Raw genomic sequence first — 5,637 nt, 5'->3', positions numbered from 1 at the left:
TTACCCACGATCCTCTTCCCAGCCTCAGGCAATGTCCTTGGTTAAGGACATCACTGCCAGCTGTGCAAAGTAAACCCTGTGAGTGGCACTCCGGTTAACTGAGTCCCATCACCGTGGACAGTGTCTGGTGAGATGAGTTTGGAGACGGACTGGAATTTGGGATCTGCAGGAGAGACAGAAAGCTTGTACGGGAGATGATGGCTGCAGTCTTGCTCTACCAGTCCACCTTGATTTCAGCTACAACTGCCCTGCATGGTCCTAGGGGATCAGTAAGCATAGTGAACCATGAAAATAACAGAAAACAGTGTTAGCAAGAATATATGAACTCCTGTTTTCCTTTAGCAAGTGGAATAATAAAGTGAATAAATTAGAATGAAGAGGGTCTATGTAATGTAGCAAAGCTGAACATCTACATTCACAAAGGGAGACTACTTTTATTTCTTACAGGAAATGCATCGCTCTTTTCTGAGGCCATCAAATATTTATAAAGATAGATGGTTTATATTATACTACAAAAAACTGATAATAAATTCCAACTGTTGATACCACAGAGGCAATGGTCTGTGCTATTAAAACAAAACAAAAATTATATAGCTGGCTTCCTAATTTATTTTATTAAACTAGTATAACCTGGTACCAATCATTAACAAATGCATCACATAAATTTACTTAAAATGTAGCTGTAAAATTCAAAATATAATATTAGAAATATGAGGCTTAGGAGTATACTACAAGGAAAAAAATGTGTGGTGAACAACTATCAGTTATCCCAGGAATACAAGGTGGAAATGCTAGTGACTTTGCTTCATAAGTTAAAATAGACAACACTATGATCATGCTATTAGATGCTAAAAATGAATTTGATAATATTCTGTATCCAGCTCCAGTAATAATTTTTATAAATCTAAAGTAGAGAAAACTTATTTTATGTTGCTAATAACCACAAAAACAAATAGTGACATGCTTATAATGCAAAGATAAACTTGCATTATATATCTTGTCATTTAACGCTCACAAATATCTTCTCAGTGAACAAACTGTTATTTCCGTCTTACAAGGTGGAACTGAAGCTCAGAGAGAGGAGTTAGACACCTAGACCTGGGATGCAGAATCCAACCTTAAAACTATAGTCACTTCTGTGCATGCCCACTTTATTTCCTATGTGATCTATAATGGCAAGTGCATTCAAATTATAAGTCTATGTTGTACACAGTAATGCTATGTACTATGAGTACACAGTATAGAGTAATATAACTTCTAACAATAACAATATAAGGAAGGTGGGGATAAAACAGTATTTTGTTATGGTGCTGAAGTTAAGTTGTCATCAACTCACTTAACTGGTACCGATCTCAGGTTTAAGAAGTAGCTACCACATCATTCATGAAAGACTTTTTATTGAAAAATATGGGAAGGAAATAAAAAGACAATGCTCTTTGCCATAAAAATCAAGTAAATACAAAGAGAGATGGTAACAAAGGAAGTGAAGGAGAGAAAAGATATGACACGAAGAAAACAACAAAATAGCTACTGTAAGTCCTTTCTTACCAATAACTACATTAACTGCAAATGGATGGGAAGTTCTCATCAAAAGGAAGGGTGACTACTAAGTACATCTCAGAGCATTCGCCTAGCACAGACACAGCCCTGATTTTATATTAGAAGTGTAGGTAAAAAAGGGGGGGGACAGAAAGTGACAGAAACAAAATAGCATGATCTAACTATCTGCTGTCTACAAGAGGCACACTTCAGATCCAGTCACACAGAGATACACAAAGACATATACAGGAGAGAGGGAAGGAGGGAGGGAGGGAGGGAGGGAAGGAGGGAGGGAGGGAGAGAGAGGGAGAGGGAGGGAGGGAGAGAGGGAGGGAGGGAGGGGGAGAGAGAGAGAGAGAATGGAAGCCAGTATTCCATGAGAGCCAAGCCCCAAAGGAGCAGCAATGAAAGACAGAGAAAAACCTAGATACAGAAGCAGATTCTCTTATAAAGTGCACTATAAAATCATAAGGGCAAAGCAACATGAAATGAAAAGGGATTTGTAGCATTAACAGGTATAACAGGTATATTTAAAACAACATTTTTCCATTGTATATCAAATAAGTAAACCAGGTGCAGAAAGAAATGAAATACATTTATCTACTAGTTGTGGTACAGAGCCATATCTTGAGATAAAAAGAGGAAACACAGAGGCATAAGACAAGAAATTAAGTGACTTGTGATAAGATAATGCACTACCTTTGCATGGCTGTGACAAAATAGAAGGTTTACTTTGTGTCTTGGGGTCAGACATTTCAGTCTATGGTCACTTGGCTCTGTCGCCTTGGGCTCATTGTACATAATGGGTGTTCACGTCCCAGCGATGGAAAATCCCCAGACAGTGTGAAACACATCCAAGCACTTCTATTCCATTGCAAAATTCAGAAGAAGCCAGCACAGGACCGTCCATGGCTGATCCAAAGCTTACATGTGAACTGACAAATAATAAGAGTGGTTCACAGGTTCCTGTCTTAGACGTACCCCCTAGGTTTGGGCAACACAGGGTAGCTCTTAGCTAACTACAAACTTAAACCAACAATGATGGATGCGGTTAGTTATTTCTTCCTCAGTTTGCCCCAAAGGCAGAGACTAGGTATAATGTGTATGTGCTTGGTTTCTTTATGTCCAGCCACGATGGCTCCACATTAATCCTCAGTATAAGCCACAATATAAAAAACGCAAGCCAGCAGATTCTCTCCAGTCTGCCCCCTGTATTTATCTCCTCATTCTCACTTCATTAAAAACTTCCTGGTTCGCTCATCTTGCCCACCTTGGAAGCTACGCCTCCATCTTCCTGCTGTCCTCTGATTTCATCTTTTAAAAGTCTTAACCTTCCTTCTGCTCCCTTTTGGCGCTTTGTCTGAGAAGATGTTCTGAGGGGTGAGGTAGTATCTTAGGTCACATCACCCAAAGACCCGGGTGTTTTTCTGGTTTTCTACTAATAGGAGCATGTGGTGAGAGAGTCCTGTTAACTTTATGGCAGTTAGGAATCAAAAGGAGAGAGGCTGGTGTCCCAGTGTAACCTTCAAGGGCATACTTCCTCTCACTAGATCCCTTCTTCTAAAGGTTCCATAATCACCCTGTGGCCTCACAAGCTCAACCCAGAACTCCAGCACATGACCATTTGGTGAACATTCAAGATCCAAACTGTAGCCATGAAAATAGGCATAGTTCAATTTACATATGATTTGTGCCTTTGGGAAAATGAAGAAAATACAAAACCTACACACTTGTAAAAGCACAACAGCAAAATGTACACCAGGCAAAATTAATACAACATAATAAACTCATGACATAACCTGAATAAATGATTAAACTTCTGGAACAAAGTAATCTATATTTGATTATATATCTTAATAAAATGTATAATTAAAAAAGCATCTAGACAGAGGTGAAAACATCGTGTAAAAATATTTTTTAAATGGGTTGAGCAGGCAGCTCAGTCAGTTAAAGCGCCTATCACAAAGTGTGAAGGCCTGAATTCTGACCCCCACAACCATGTAAAGAACCAGGCAGGCAGTGTATCCAGGCCAGCAGCCTTGGTGCTGGTGGGAGTGGAGTAGATAAGCAGATCCCTGAGGTTCACTGGCTACGTATGACAAGATAGGAACACAGACAAGAGGATCCTGAAAGCTGGCAAGTGAGAGAACTGAAATGGAGGGCAGTTGTTCAATGGATATAGAGATTTAGTTCTGTAAGGTGAAAATGTTCCAGATATCTTTTCAATCATGGTCACTCAATAAATTGTACTGCATTATGCATTTAATTGTTAAGTTGATAAATGTTATATATGTCTTATTACAATAAAAATGTCAGCCATCTGGAAATACTAGTCTGTATCTCAACCCTCAATTCTATTTTTTAACTAAAAAATATATATATACTCAAAATAATATATGTATAAAATATTCCTTGAGGCATACATTATAGTCTACAAGTATTAGTAACATTTTCTATGTCTTATATTAAAAGAATACAAATGGTGTAATAGATCCAAATATTTAATACTTCAGCTATTGATCTGTGTCTGTCTTTGCACATCTATGATATACCTCAATTACTGTAGCCCTGTATTATATTTTGAAAGTGAAAAGTCCTCTATCTTTACTCTTTTGTGTTTAAGGTATTGTCTTATTTCATTTTTAATAAAAAGTACGCAAAAATTGTCTCATGTCTTCTGTGTCCTATGACTTTTAGGATCATTTTATCAATTTACGTAGAGTGAAGAGTGAGGTTGAGTAGGCAGAGCACTGAGTATGTAGATCAATTTGGGAAATATCAATGATGAGTTAATGTGTTCGCTTGGCTAGAGTGCACTGCTTGTGGATTCAATCGAACACTAGCTTAGGAGTCGCTGTGAGGTTATTTTGACATGAAAGTTATACTATAATCTGAGTGGGCACGATTCAGTTACTGGAAAGACATTAAGAGCAGAAGTGAAATAATCCTGAACAAAACATCCCACCTGTGGTTGTGTGGACTGTAGTTTCCGTTCACAGCCAAGAGCCCTGCCTGTCTTTCTGATCCTGTTCTATGGGTTTTAGACTTGTGAATGTCTTATAATAAAGAAATATTGGACAAGATCAAGCTTTGCAGTCCATGATCATAGCATGCCCTTCCATTCATTTGTATCTTCTCTTTGTCCTCAAACTCACAGAGGTGTCCTGCCTCTGAAGTGTGCACCACCATGCCCCAGCTTCTTTAATTTAGGTTAGTAGTATTTTGTTATTTTTCAGAATACAGGTTTTACATCTTTTGCTAATTTTTTCTAAATGATTAAACCCTGTGATGCTGTGATAACTAGAATTGTCATCACAATTTGCTCTCTGTTTCTCTATATGAGTATAATTTATATTTGTGAATCAGGTTTGCATCCTGTAATCTTGATGAAATTATTTATTTTAATAGTTTTTAGTGGGCTCATTAATGTTATCTTGTTTTTTGAAACAGAAGGCTTGTGTCATTAGAGGGAAAAAAGGAAATCAATGTTTCAAAAGGTTAAGTTGGGCTCAAGTTAACAATGGGTGTCATAGTCTTGCTCTTGGGTGGATGCAGACAAAGATACTGAAGGCAGGAATGATAAATATGCTTCAGGTACATCATAAGTAGCATCATCTTTGAATACCTCCTAACAAGGTGGCTTTAAGCATCTGGAATATACTCAATATTGACTTAGGAACTAAAGGAATTCATAGAAGGCAGAGTTCTTTTTTGTTTGTTTTGTTTTTTGAGACATGGTTTCTCTGTGTAGCTCTGGAGCCTGTCCTAGAACTCACTTTGTAGACCAAGCTGGCCTCAAATTCACAGAGATTTGCTTGCCTCTGCCTCCTGAATGCTGGGATTAAAGGTGTGAGCCACCACCACCCAGCTAGAAGGTTGAGTTCTTTGCCTTTACAGCGTTCAAGGTAAGTCTAAAGCAGACACGCGCCAACCATTGACTTATCTGTGGAGGACCTCAAGGTAAGACTTGAGACCATTGCTAACCCCAAGCCCAATATTCATACCTAAGATAAAGGTTCATTTGTAAGTACAGCATACAATAAACAATAATAGTAGCTGAATAATCATAACTATATAGAAATAAACATGGTTTCATTA

Source organism: Mesocricetus auratus, unplaced genomic scaffold (genome assembly GCF_017639785.1).
Source record: "Mesocricetus auratus isolate SY011 unplaced genomic scaffold, BCM_Maur_2.0 Super-Scaffold_100015, whole genome shotgun sequence".
Taxonomy (NCBI): domain Eukaryota; kingdom Metazoa; phylum Chordata; class Mammalia; order Rodentia; family Cricetidae; genus Mesocricetus; species Mesocricetus auratus.
Note: the sequence above shows the minus strand (reverse complement) of the source record.